Below are 14,881 nucleotides of genomic sequence, written 5' to 3'. Positions count from 1 at the left end.
AGAAATAAGCCTTACTGAAAAGTGCAGATATCTGAGAGTGAGCATCGGTGCAAATTTCCGCTATCTTCAATTCCTTTGACAGTGTGTCAAAACTTCTCATGAAGCCCTCCTTCTCCATCCTTACAGACACCCTCTGCGTTTCTCTCTTGTTGATGTTCTCAACATGCACAACCTCCTTGCTGTCATTGTCCATTACCATGTATGTGCAGTATTGAGCACAAAACCCAGGGCTGTCCATGCGGCCATCAGCTGTTTGAAGAGCAGAGAGGGAACAAATGAGTGAACAAATGAATCATAAAGGAGGTGGGGAAAGTTAAGAGCCTTCACGCAACACAGAGAAATGGGAAGGAGAGATTAAATATCAGAAGTCGGGAATAGCATGGCAGCTGTCAATCACTCCTCCGGCTCCTCTCGACCTATGAAACATTTCATACAACAGCTGTTGTGCTTCACATCAGGTGTTCTTACCCAAAAGAACGACACTCTCCTTTGACTTCAGCCTGGACACAACTTCCTCCCGCTTCACTTGCCAGAAATCTTTTATAGCATCCACACAGTACCAGTCCTGTACGCGGAAAAAGGTGGCTCGATTTACAACACCCATGTTCAAAAACCGGAACAAAAGGGCCGTCTTCGCGTAGTTGTTACCAGACAACAGAATGTTGGTTGCCAACATGAAGTCCCCAGCCTGCATCCCAAACTTGAACATGGGCTGTGAGTTCCACTGCCAGACACAGTGACCATTTTCACAGATCTAGGAAAACATAAAAAACATGTATAATGTCAGTGTGTGTGTGTGTGTGTGTGTAGTTTAGAATAACTAACCAATGGAACAAGGCTTCTGTATTGTAAACTTACCCATTCCAGAATGATGGCTGTACCTCTCTCCTTGCACTTTACATGGTATGGTCCTGGAACACCACACTGAGAAGTTGGGCAATGTGATATTGGCAGGGTGAGGTACTCAGCCAGTTGTTGAAGGCACACATGGTACACCATGGACACTCTTTTAGTGTGGTATGAGATGTCATTCCGTAGGATTTTGATGCTAAAATTGATTTTATTGCTTCATTTGCTTCATTTGGGGTCCTACTATTGAAAAATGATGGGTTTCGAATTTTCTGACCCCGTTATACCCCTCCTCTAGGGGGCGCTTTCTGGCCCTAGCCAGTATAGCTACCGAACCCATATATCTACTAATAATTATCACATTTCCACAATCTTGGTGTCAATTACAGGGTTATTGATGCTGAGTCCATTTATGACAGTTTCATTATGGTCAGAAGTTGCTATTACACATATTTTGGAGATTTAAAGGCTATTTTGTCCACATACAAGCCTCCTGTGGGGGATATAACTACCGGTACTATGGCATCAGTCACATTGGATCTGTGCACATAATATAAATAATAAATATTTCAATTCTATTAGGATCAGTACTGTGAGAAAATGATAGGTTTCAAGTTTTATGACCCCTTTATGCCCCCCCCTCTAGGGGGCGCTTTGTCACCTCGGCCAAGATACATAGTGCAACCATAAATGTAGGGCTGGGTATCGAATTTCGGTCTGGTCCTGGCACCGACCGAAAAGCCACATTGTATCGAATATCAAAACAAAACAAAAAAATCGGTGCCATATTTCGATACCTGTTGTGCGTTTCAACAGTCCCTGTGTCAATAGTAAATCTGTGAACCAATAGCCATGTAGTCAGGCGAAGTTGTCATTTGTGATTGGCTTCGAAGGGCCTTGGTGGGCGGGACGAGCACGAGACATTTCATTCATTCAAAAAGTACTTTGTTTACTCGAACAGCTGACAGTTGGTGAGGATATGTTGTAGGCTAACTTAGTTGTAGCTAGTTGCAGTTGTAGATGTAGTTGCAGTTGTAGCTAGTTGCAGCCCTGATAGACATGCTGAGATCTAAAGTGTGGCTAAACTTTGCTTGTGTGGACGCAAATAGAGCCATGCTCTATTTGTGACAAAGTTGTCCGTGCGAAAGACTGCAACACGACTTGGCGAAAATTAATTAATGCACCAAATCAATGTAGGCTAAGAGCCGAAAGCTGCGCTGAAATTTACAAGCCATGGACGAATGGACATTAAACATATTATTGTTTGAAATGAATTTGTATTTGTTAATAAGTGTTTCTTGAACTTAATAGATTAGGCCTATGCGCTGCTGCCCTGTTTGTCTCTTCAGACAGCGCCTGGCGCGGGCGCGGCTCAATCAGTAGAGTCCTGTTCAGTTGACGTTGAGGCTGTGTTGTGCTGAGGTGTTAATTTTGAAACATGTTCAACAACCCTTTTGTCCAACGAAGACGTGTGTGTTTGTGCAGTCATGATAATAGTGGTACCGTCGCGCCAATCTTCCTCTGATGCTGTCGTTTTAAACCTCCTTGAGTGTGCACTCTCCTCTCCACTTACGCACGGCTACTGTAGTTTTGATAAGAATCAATGTGTGGCCGATCGCTAAGGGGTTTAAAGTGCGGAGATTTGAAGCTTGTTCCCGCGGAGGGCAACGCTAAAAGACCGAAGTCTGCTCGACATCCCTTCCATGCGATGCGTTAAGACAGCGTTAAGATAGCGTCTCCCAGACATCCACAGTTCCAAAAACGTATTACAGGGAGCTGCTTATCAACCCCGGACACCCCGACCAACACATTTGCAAATTAGTGTTACATTGTTTGTCAATGCCCTTTCTGTCGTCCAGTCTGTATATAACTGCCTGCTTTTTTACCCAGGACTTTTGCAGGGCGCCCTACGAAGTGCACGTAATCTATTTGAAGTATCCCACGCATGACGCACGAGTCATTATCTTCCTCTTTCCCGCATCGGCAATTGAAAAAACGCGAACTTGCATAGTCTAAAATCAGGAATGCTTTATCTGACTTGCGGGCATCGGAGAGCCACTATCAAATATCAGGGAGACTTATTGGACTTTCATTGGGATGTCTGGTCTTCCCACTGCCTGCTGGTCTTCCCAATCTGCAGGTTATGTATGAGCCAAGCGGTCAGGTGAAGGAGAGCGTGTAGCTACGCGAATGCAAATAATACGCAGCAGCTTCTAGAGAGAGAGAGAGAGAGAGAGAGAGCAACAGCAACCTGCACCTGGAAGTGTGTGTGTCTAATGCTCTTTTGCTCTTTTGCTCTATGATGTTGAAATTACTAAATAATTTACATGGCTGATTTGGGTTTTGGTGGAAAATTAGTAACAACGTGAATATGTGCTGCAATAGGCTATCTAGTAATAATTTGTGAAATAACAATAGCCCTAGTAGCCTAGGTTTGCCTAGAGATTATGACAATAGTAGGCTACATAGCAATTGAAGTAGGCTACTCATTGATTGCTGAGCTAACGGTCATCCAACTTTACCCCTGCCTACTTACTCAACACCTAGGCTTCTTAGAAATCATATCCTATATTTAATTTGAGCATATATATTGAGTAATCTGTAATAACATTCTTTAAGATGACTGAAATGCACTCACCGTATGCACAATACTACTTGTGAAAATTTAGAATTTGGTGATCTTATGGGTTCCTCATAATGGAGATTAAAGGTGGGATAGGAGATGTTTTTCTGGCACCTATTTTACCATATCATCTGAAAAACTCCTCATGACGCCATAGCACCCATTGAAATAGAGTGTTTGGGAAAAAAACGAAATCTTTTGGTCCAGTCTAGAGGGCGTAGTCAGAAGAAAACGGCAACCAATAGAAGTAATACTCATCATCACTTCTATTGGTTTCTGACACGTCCATCAACCGCCAGCACTCACCCCTCCTCCCTGCGCGTTCACCGACTCGTGAACTTGACCGACCCCGCCCCCATCATTCACGCACACGCGACAAGGCTCATCATCACTCGGCTAGTAGCAAGGTAACGAGAGTTAGCAGCAGGCTGAGCTACTTGAAAAATTTGGTGGCTTTTGCAGAGCTACAGGAAGAACTTTGGCTTTTGGAACACTGGACTAACCATGTCAGGATAACATACTCCCTTGGATTATAGTCATATCGGACTCGCAAGACCAGACTCCAACACGGGCTGAAAATTTGAAATGGGACCTGACACTCTTGGACACAGATGTCGGCTACGGCAGCGGCTTCAAATACGCTTTGGTGACCATATTTCTAATCGAGAGGTGAGATAATATATTTGTCTGAATAATATTTTGTGAATTGGTTTAGGACACAGTGGTGTCTTTTTTAAGCAAGTATCGATTGAGAGGGGTCAGAGGATTAGCTCAAGATCCAACATATCTAGCTGCTACCTCAATCGCTTTGTTTTTTTGTTTTCCCCCCTGTGGCATTTATTCTGTGCACATGAACACGTTTTCAGAATTGCTATGTGTAACTCAGACGGTTACTCTTGTGTGTTTTGCTACTAGTTGTGCGAACGAGCCAGACAAACCAGCTGGGAGGAGGACGGAAGCACCCCTTCTCCATCCGCGTTCAGTTGCTAAAGATTCACCCCGTAGTAATAGTCCATGAGCCAGACCGCCGATCGCAATCGAAAGGGTGGGCAAAGTCTTGTTGGTATTTTAATATTGATATATATGTCTAGTTTATGAATTGGTATGATAACCTTTGCAGAACAGTAGCTTTATCATATTTATCATGCATTTCTTATTTGACCCATTTTACACTAAAAACGCCTAGGCTAATTTGCTAATATCTTGATAAATTGAAAGTAAAAATGACTGTGAGGTAAATATATTTATAGGAAAAGTTGTTCTACAAAATTCTTAGATAGTTTAAAGGGCACGTTACACAGATTTCCCACTTAATTTAGTTCAGGCCCCCATTTTCACTGACTTTTCATTAAAAAATTAGTGTTTATTTCCCAAGCGAGAAAATACTGGTAGATTGGGTACAAAAATACAACAATTTTCCCAGTTTATCATCTACATTACAATACAGGTGGGTTTTGTATTACAAGTTTTCTTGAAAGTTGTGTTTCATTATCCACACAAAGTGTAATGTACTTAAATGTGAGCTATTTTACATACACACCCAAATTTGATATGTAGAAAGACCTATTGGATGAAGCAGAGACTGCACTCTTTACATAGACTAAGGATAAAGTCACTTTTTTACCATGCTGTTGTTGAGAGTGTACTACACTATACAATCCAGTGGCATGCAAAGACATTTTGGGGGGCAGGTGCTCAAGGTGGAGGTGGGGGGCATGTGGAACTTCCAGTTGCCTTGCCAGAGCAGGAGTGGGGAGCAGTTTTCATTCCAGGGCCACTTCAATTTTTATAAAGGGCTGTACTATGAACACAAACCAGGATTTCCCCCTGCAGTTAGGCCTATATTGAAGGTGGACACCTTCACAACAGACCTCACCTTCACTAGGTCCCCTGAAAACATAACTTAATTGTATTGCAAATTAAATTTCTAACAGTTCTTTGCAAAACATGTAATATTCCATGTGAAACTGCATAAGATTAAAATTACATCAGGGGCCGTAAACGGCCCTTGAGACATAAGTTAGAGTCCCCACCCTTCTATTATGCTATGTTAGATCAAGGTGAATTGTCACATGCTTTTGATCTCAAGAATCGTTACCATAGATGATCATGCCAATATGGACCACATTGTGACAAAAAAAGAAAAAAAGGAACTTAAAAAAAGGCATTTTTTCGTCCAGTATGGCAAAGGGGCTGTTGCTTTAGAACCACCAAGTCCGTTCCTAGATCTGTGCATGCCAATGATGCAATCACTTGTGTTTGGAAATAGTAAAAATAAAGTCCCAAATCAACAGACTGACCCGCTCTGCACTTAAAGTAGGGGTGAGGGATCACCTCACCTTCAAAGCCTTCCGAGTCCAGAGCGCAGGCCAGTAATGGGGAATAACAGATTACATGTTTCACGATTAGGCCTACATTATTAAGAATAAAAAAATGATGAGTTGCATTCCCTTACAGTTGCTGCTTCAGTGTCTGGTAATGAAAGTACATTTACTATGTGAAAATAAGTGATGGTTTCTAGATTAACATGTTATGCTATTCTAAAATTTTGATCATTCCACACATTACCTAGCCTGGGAGTACCCATGCTGCCTTGCACGTTCTTTTCGAACTGCTAGACGATATAGTCTGGCGTTTGCCGCCAGACAACACATTACCAGAAACCCAGAGAAAACACATAATGTGCATGTGTGTTGGTGTGGCATTGGCTGTGTGTCTGTGCCTGACAGATGGAGTGGACAGCATGAGTCTGCTTGCATTTGTCTCCTTCTGCTCAGTTATCTACCTTCATCTGGCTGTCCCTGCTGGTAACTCTTATAATATTGTCTTCGGCTGAGTTTCCCAAAAACACTTAAGTAGTAATAAGTAGTACTTAAGTACAGTATACTGACAAGGCGCCACCTCATACAAAAGTTCCATAGCCTCCAGGGATGGAAAGTAACTAATTACATTTACTCAAATTATTGTAATTGAGTACTTTGATGAGTTACTGAGTCCAAAGTAGTTATTAAAATAGGTGATTTTACTTCTACCCAAATTACAGTTTGGCCAAAGTATTTTACTTACATTTGAATCTACCTTGAGGTCTGAGTAAATTCTGAGGTAGGCAAAATTGAAATAAAGGGGAAAATCTGTCAGACATGAAGGGAAATTGTGTGTTTTTACCATTAAACATAAATTATATATTTTGGACTAATCTATTGGATGACTATCTAGGGCCCGCCGGCCCCATACCATTAGTCCGACAGCCCACAGACGGTACACAATAGAGTTGCAAGTAACTGGCTGGGAATAGTAGAGCACACACCAAGGACTCAAGCTGAGGGAGTACCAGCGCAGCCTGAAAACAGTTGTTTTAAAATATATACAAGAATTATTGTTTATTAACAAAATTATTCATGAATTTAATCTCACAACTGGCAATTAAATGAAATCCACCAGACTATTTCCTTTGGTAGGCTTCCCAGTCTTTGCAATTTAAGGCCCACGACCCAAACGCAATGAAATCCAGACCCTTAAGTTCAGAGTAATGGGCTGTTGTATGAATGGGCTGACCCTAGCCCTGCAACTTTGCCACACCAGCACACACAGAATTTTGTTGTCACGATCGCCAGGTTATTGGAAGATGACTTGTGCAGAGATAGCTAGAGGTCACGAAGGGTGCTATTGAAGGAAAGCGATATAAAAGCAAACTGAAGGTAACTTTTACTCAAATCACATTTTTATTAAGTATTTTTTTTTAACTTTTACTTAAGTAGATTTTTAAAGATGTAATTTTACTTTTACTTAATTACATGTTTTAGTATTCTTTCCACCCCTGATAGCCTCTTACTGGAAATGGGCCTGGCGACAGGCCAATTCACTCTTGGCTGAAAACGCTGAACTACATTATAAGAACATTGCTAACATTGCCCAGCGCATGTAATGACTGAGATTGGAAGATAATTACTCTCTACCATGTTGTTAGATGGTCAGCTTAGGTCCCGTGAAATGCGGAACTAAGGGGCGGGACTTACCAAGCTCTATTACCATTTTGGTGACAATAATGACACCAAATAATGACAATATCTGTTATAATAGAGGGACTGCGTTATGGCGTTAAAGGCGGCTGGGGTACACCACATGACAGTCGGAGTACACCACATGATGGTTTTCTTGAACTACTTTGTACCCAGTGTGAGTACCACCAAGCCATGAGGTTATGTGATAGGGTATACAGTATCTTTACTTGAAATACTTTTCTAATGTAAGGGGAAAGAGGCTAGGGCTACAATAGATAAGTAAATACAAAAATAATCATAAAAACACAAAAGGATGTGCAGGTCGTGGAAAGCTCAGCCTTAAAGCTCACGATGAGTTCAGAGCTCTTTCAAACAGTTTTTTCATGAGCTGGGACGGGACTGGGAACTGTCCATGGACCTATTCGTGAAGCATTTAGGTGCCAACTCTACATAGCATCGACAAATACGTAGAACATAAATACAGCCCGCTACCAGCTTTTCTGCACTCAGCATGGAGAGTGTGAATCAAGCCAATTTCCACCATGTGAGGACTAGTAGTAGTAGTAGTAGTAGTAGTAGTAGTGTGAGGACTACCTCCTCATGCAAACTATGTGTGCCAACTATCAGTCTGGCATCTGGAAAGCAAGTCTTCAGCAGCATCCACAAATCCCAAGCCCACTTGACCATGTCTGGGCCAACGATGAAAATGTCCATCTCACTATACAGTGGATGTGGGGATATTCAGCCCCTGAGGCAGTGTTACAACTGATGTCTTGCAAGTACAGCCATCAATGTAAACTGCTGGATTGCCAGTGTCTGAGAAGTAGCTGGAAATGCTGCACAACCCTCTGAAAACTTCAAACATGTGTATATCAGCATGAAGAGGATAATCATGGTGACATATTTACAGATATTTACTAGACTGAGTCAGATCCTGAGGACTGAAATAATGCTCTTTATTTATTCTTGCTGTTGCAGGAAAAGTTAAGAAAAAAAAGAAGATTTCATATGTTGTCATTTTTATCACATTTTGTCAATCACATATTGCTTTGGTGATTCTATTAGGTCAATTGGTATGGTCTAACAACAACCTCTTTAGGGTCTTGATTGAATGGAAAGCATCCCTGAGGAAATGTAGGCACCCTGTGTGGTCAACAAACTGCATAATAACAAAAAACAATACAGTTTTCACATTTCCGTTTTACTGGTCCACCATTTCAATGCATGATCATTCACTAACTACCTGTTTGCAATGGTTATCATGCCATGTTAATGTACAGTATGGTTATCACATGTTAGTATGTGTTTGTTTATTATGTTTTTTGTTTTTGTTTTACTGTTGGGGGAAATGTAATAATAATAAGCTTAATAAAAACAAAAACGGATTTCATATTTTATCACATTTTGTCATTCACATATTGCTGAGGTGATTCTATTAGCCTATTAGTGTGGTCTAACAACTCCTGTAGGGTCCTGATAGAAGGGAAAGCATCCCTGAGGTCATTTAAGCACCCTGTGTGGTCAACAAACTACATAATAACAAAGAACCACAATACCGATTTTTCACATTTCCATTTTACTGGTCCACCATTTCAACACATGATAACTACCAAAAAGCTACCTGTTTGCAATGGTTATCATGCCAAACTGTTAACTTGAGATGTCCAAGAAGTCAAAAAAACAGATTAGAACTTGCCCACCCGTTCGATTGCGAGAGGTCAATTTTTGGCTTCTGGCTCAAGGCCTATAAGTAACCTACCATGTTTACGCACACATTACTTTGACCAGCAAAGCCCATGTCTTTCTAGTGGTTTACAAAAATATATCGTTTGCATGTTTTGCTTTGGTACGTCTCTGTTGTATGACTCTGGTAATAGTAGCAAGCACAAGCACAACCTGTTCGCCGCTCCAGCATTGCAAAATAGATTGCCTTGGGTTTTCAAATGTTTACATGATTGTGGGTGTAATGTTGTTAACTCGCTGATGTCGTTTTTGAGAAGACGGTAGTTTTGCATTTGATAAATACCACCTAATGACCATGACGGCTACACGGCAGATCTTTATTGTGATGGCTACACTGAATGATCACATGGAGATGCCGGCACATTATTTGTTTTACCCTGGTTATTGAAATGTTCTGCTTTGTCCATTCCAAGGTGTGGTGTTTTCCATAGCTGTTCCTTGCTCCTGTATCACAACATATCAAGGCTGCCAAGTAAATGAAGAATGAATCACCGCACACTGGTAGTTTATTTTATTCATGTTTGTGGGTGTAATTTCGTCCAGTTGCAGATACTATCCTTTTTGGAATGATCTGCCTTTGAAAAACAATGGTTCTATCTGACAAAAGCGAACAGATCCTGTAGTTGTAATTGATGCACTAAAATCAGTGTTTCTCAACCTTTTTTTAGGCGAGGCACCCTTTCAATTCATGAAAAATTTCAAGGCACCCCAAACCAACTAGCCGTAATATAGCATCACATCCGATACCACACAAGCTTAGAATATGTAACACATTTGGAGACACACAACCTAGTCGCACGACCTACGTTCAAAGTTGCAGCTGGGGTGACCAATATTTACTTTATTGTGCGTAAATGGCAGATCAAAGATTCCACTGACTAACATTAACTTATCAATTTTGACAAATATGTTTTATGTTATATAATTTATTTATCAGCCACGTTTCCGCGGCACCCCTGAGGGGGCCCTACGGCACCCCAGGGTGCCCCGGCACCCCTGTTGAGAAACACTACACTAAATTATGATATTCCTATGTGTGCGCGCGCACGCGCCAAGTTTTCAATTCAACACACTGCGACACTTTTCAGTCTTTGAGGTTGCTGGAATCAACACAGACTACCTCCATGCACCTTATCAGAACACTTTGCATGTTTTTTGTATACTTGTCCCCTTTGTGTATTGCTGCTAATCTTTCTCTTTCTAGGTTCTGTTGGTTGCATGCAGATTGTGCCAGATGATTTATCTGTCTATGGTCTAAGCATGGGCTCTGAGCTAATATGCAATTTGTGCTCTTTTTTCCCTCAGGTCAACAGCAGACAGGGTCCTTCCACAACCACATACTTATGCCAGTAAAAGCCACAGCTTTTCTCCTCCAATCCAAGAAGCCTGGACTGCAGTCACCATCTCAACACACCAACCAAGAGAAAGGCGGATGGCTCAATTCAGTATGTAGTTCTGCAAATATTCTCAAAGGTCTTCACAGCCCCCCATGGTGCTGAATGCATTTACATTTATTTGTGTAAGGTAAAAACAATGCTGATTACAGAACATAACTAGGGCCATGAATGAAATTTGAGGTAGCAGCCAGTCATCACCTGATGGTGAGAGGTGGTCCTAAGATCAGAGAGAAGCAGGTTGAAATCCCATCCTTACCTCTCCCTACCTACACCTCCATCCACAGCTGAAGTGCACTTGAGCAAGGCACACAAGTCCACTTAGGTCCTGGGACTGTAGCCAACACCCTGTAAAACCCTGCTGTGTAATTTGATGTAATGAAGCCCTAATATAGTCTAACACATTGCTTGTTACAGATATGGAAAATTGCACAATAAAAGTTCCAGGACATGAAGGCTGCATACTGTGAACGTCAACCTTCAGGGCACCGTCCTGCGCAGAAGACTTTCTACCCTAAGAGGGATGGCTGACCGCAGACACTCACAACCAGGTGAGCCCAGATAAAGGAGTTATTTTTGGTGTCCCTGCCCCAACAACCCAGGTTACTTACATTTAAAATGTCACTGAAGCTACTGTCAGATATGTGATTTCTAATTCTGTTTATCTTTTTACAGCACAGACGCCTCCAACCTCAGACTAGGCCCTTCACAGTTGCTGCACTTACCCACCTTCCCAGAGTTTTTGTGTGGTCATGACAACTGTAAATATAGTATAAAGTAATGTATCTAGTGTCATGTGTAATACATTGTTTAAATTGTCCATACATTTCAATGACAGTAAATATTGGTGGACACAATTTGACTGTGTGGCTTTTTTTTAATTCATTCTCTGACTGAAAATGCATGGTTACATAATTTATATAGACCACAATCAGAAGATTATTTGACAGGTTGCATTTATTTTCTATGTATGAAAAAAACAATGGTAACAAGACAAACGTGGTTCCAAACCAAAAAGGTGAGATGTACAGATGAATGCTCCTACAGATAATGAAAAATAATAAAACTCTGCACACTGCCGTTTTGTGTGTTTTATACCGTACTCTGTATAAACCTTTTATATTGCTCTAGTGGAGCAGGGTAACCCTGGCTAATCCTGGGTATTGTACTGTGTATTACAACATCAGCCCTGTTCAAGTGCCCCATACTGTCTGTAGGCTGCATGCCTGAAGAGACCGTTTCTCTCACCTGGTCCTACATCAGCCCAAAGTCTTATCAAAACTGAGAACACCACAGCATTTCCTTTCAATGTTCATGGGCATCTCCTTACAGATTGCGCAGAGGCGCCAGGTTGGTTGTGCTACTGGGCTGTGACTGAGGACCAGATGTCATGTGCCAGGTCGAACATCAAACTGGGGTCACGGGTCAGGGCACGCTGCAGTAACCGATGGGATTGCTTCAAATTCAATGATTGAATCAAGGCCTGCAAAGCAATAAATACATTTTATGTAGTGCATTTTCTATTTGATGATGGGGACTAAATAACTCTATTGACAATAAGACCAATATGGACATAAGCAATCATTATTGTGTATATAAATAAAGATGTGCCAATTATATGCATACAACGTTTTCAGTCAATTTCTTACAAACTGGTGTTGTGCCAGGGGTTACACAGATGTATGAAGTAGATGGGCTTTTATGGATGTACTTGAACTACCACTGGTGTTGTGTACCTACAACCATGTAATATCACACTACTACTCATAGGAGTAGAAATATTGTAATGGTTATCACAACAGGTGTACTCGTGTAGCCTACTCGTGTTGCGATATAGAGTACATCCGTTGTGATAACATCCATTACAATACTTACACATCTGGAGGAATACAGCAGGACATAATGTTATTGAGGGATGAATGTACATACAGTTAGCAGGGCGTCAATTCTGTTGGCGTCTCCCTAATCAATACCCCCGACCTCTGCTGCGTCTATCTTCCTCCTCCTCCATCTCTGGCCATCGGTCCTACTGGGCTGTTAGGTCGTTATGATTGTGATGGGCCAGGAAAGTCAGAGCTGGAGCTCTCGTGGTCGTGGAAGGTCTAAAGCATATGAAAATATCGTCAGCCAAAACAATTTCATTAGCGTTGATCAGTTCGGTTGTTTTTCTTTACTCCCTCTGTCCCTGTGTCTGCGCGTGCGACACAACCCAAGTGAAATCTGAAGTCATAGCCTAAAACACTACGGATTGTGGTGTCGGGTATATATGGGTAGATGACGGATAGGCAGCAAAAAACATTTTTTTTCACAAAACATTGTTTATGAGGGAAAAAAGTATATGTCTACGTAGTGCAGCAATTAATCTTTCAAAAAATCCAAGTGGTCACAATGTTGGTCTATTCATTGATTATTTATTTACGTTGATAAAGCAATTTGCTGAAAATATGTACTTTGGTGTGAAGAAATAAATATATTAAGTAATGTAGAAATGGCTTGATGGAGTTTTATGAACATTGTTACCCTCTTCATATTTATTGCAATTTTTTAAAGTCTGAATTTAATGAGAAATTACCATTTAACCCTCTGGGCGCCACAGGCGACTTTCGTCGACGAGATGCCGCACTGGATAAAACTGTGTTTTTTTTTCAAACAGGGTGTCAAACTCCGTTTCTACTCCCATCCACTAGAGGGAGGACATGTTGTAGTTGGGTTTACACCCATAATTACGTCATGCTTCTATATAAAAGAGAGGAGATACGGTGGGTTGAACCAGAGCGACGAGTTTCACTGTTCCGGATCCAGTTAGCGTCTTTTCACATAGCCAGTTTCGTATCATTAGCGCCTGTACATTTGGATTTGTGTCTGATGTCGGGTAAAAAACTCACCTGTAATGATGTTTTGGGACTTATTTTCGCCGATCCCGATTCGGAAGGCGAATATAATCCTTTTGATGACGGTGATTCATTTAGTGATGATGGTGACGACGACGCGCGGCCTTGCAGCAGTGCAGCCGGAGAAAGTGCGCCGAAAGTACACCAAGCACAACAAACCACTTCTTGCCATGTTTCCCATACTGTAGATAGTGGTGTATCCGATGTCAGTGGGGGTGGCGATGTTTCACGGGGTCGGGGCATAAGTGTGGAAGGTGTAGTTGAAGGTAATGAGCCTGGGGCAGCTGTCGAAGTCCAGTCATTTTACCGCGCTAGCCACCTAGCTCCCCGGTCTTCTGACTATGATAGCCATGTTGCTAACTTTACCTCAGGTCGCGTTCCTCTCCGTAATGTTGGAGACACACATGTTGTGGAGTCTTTGCCTGTGAGTGATGGTGTTATTAGACGGGGGAGAAGTGTGCAGAGGAGAGGAAATGGGCAGCGTAGTAGACACAGGGTGGGGAGGATGGAAAATGACGGCAGTCCGAGCCCCTCAGCCCGGCGTGCTGGAGGCAGAGGTGGGCGCGGTGCTGCCCGCAGCAGGAGCCGTGTGTCACGGGGGAGAGGAGCCGCGCGTAATGCGCTGCCAGTACCTGTACAAGACATAAATGCTGGCTTTGCGTACGTGACGAATAACAATGATGCGTATCAAAATTGGATCTCCCCATTCGAGCAGCAAATTGGCTATACAGGAGATAAAGACCTTACAAATTCAGATTCGGCCCTAGATTTTCTTTCTCTATTCCTCAATGATGAGTTTTGGAATCTGCTAGTGACCGAGACAAACAGGTATGCCCAGCAGTTTCTCGCCACCCACCAACTCAAGCCTCACTCCCGATTCCACAAATGGAGTGACGTCACCGTCAGTGAAATGAAGGCCTTCATTTCCCTGCACTTGAGTATGGGCTTAGTGGAAAAGTCTGAAGTGGAGGACTATTGGGCAGCATTTTGGCCAACTGCAACACCAGGCTTTGGCAAGGTTATGTCTCGAAATAGATTTGAGATCATTATGTCCTTCCTCCACTTTGTAAACAATGAACACTACATTGGCAGGGGTCAGCCAGGGCATGACAGACTATTCAAAATTCGGCCAGTGATAAATTTGATTGTCCCCCAATATGCAAAAGTTTACGGTCCATCAAAACATCTGTCCCTTGACGAAATGACCATCGCGTTCAAGGGCAGATCCGTTCTAAAAATGTACAACCCAAACAAGCCTGACAAATATGGTTATAAGGTCTTTGTTGTCAGCGAGGCCAAGTCTGGTTATGTCCTTGAGTGGTCCATGTACACTGGACAAAGCAGGCCAGATGACAGTGTACATGGTGCCACTCACCTAAT

General features: G+C 42.1%; 1 long non-coding RNA gene across 2 annotated transcripts; it reads left to right on the top strand.

The window, feature by feature from the left end:
- The first annotated feature begins 3,580 nt into the window (after positions 1 to 3,580).
- LOC134468915 (uncharacterized) lies at positions 3,581 to 12,456 on the top strand. Of its 2 annotated transcripts, XR_010038915.1 has the most exons (6): positions 3,581 to 4,141; positions 4,388 to 4,476; positions 10,522 to 10,661; positions 11,028 to 11,161; positions 11,286 to 11,359; positions 11,943 to 12,456. It is a non-coding gene; the product is annotated as an uncharacterized LOC134468915 (long non-coding RNA). The 2 variants fall into 2 exon arrangements; XR_010038916.1 differs by lacking the exons at positions 3,581 to 4,141; positions 4,388 to 4,476 and adding an exon at positions 9,237 to 9,717.
- Positions 12,457 to 14,881: the final 2,425 nt, after the last annotated feature.

This window comes from Engraulis encrasicolus, chromosome 18, assembly GCF_034702125.1.
Source record: "Engraulis encrasicolus isolate BLACKSEA-1 chromosome 18, IST_EnEncr_1.0, whole genome shotgun sequence".
Lineage (NCBI taxonomy): Eukaryota > Metazoa > Chordata > Actinopteri > Clupeiformes > Engraulidae > Engraulis > Engraulis encrasicolus.
This window is presented reverse-complemented; position numbering and strand designations above follow the sequence as displayed.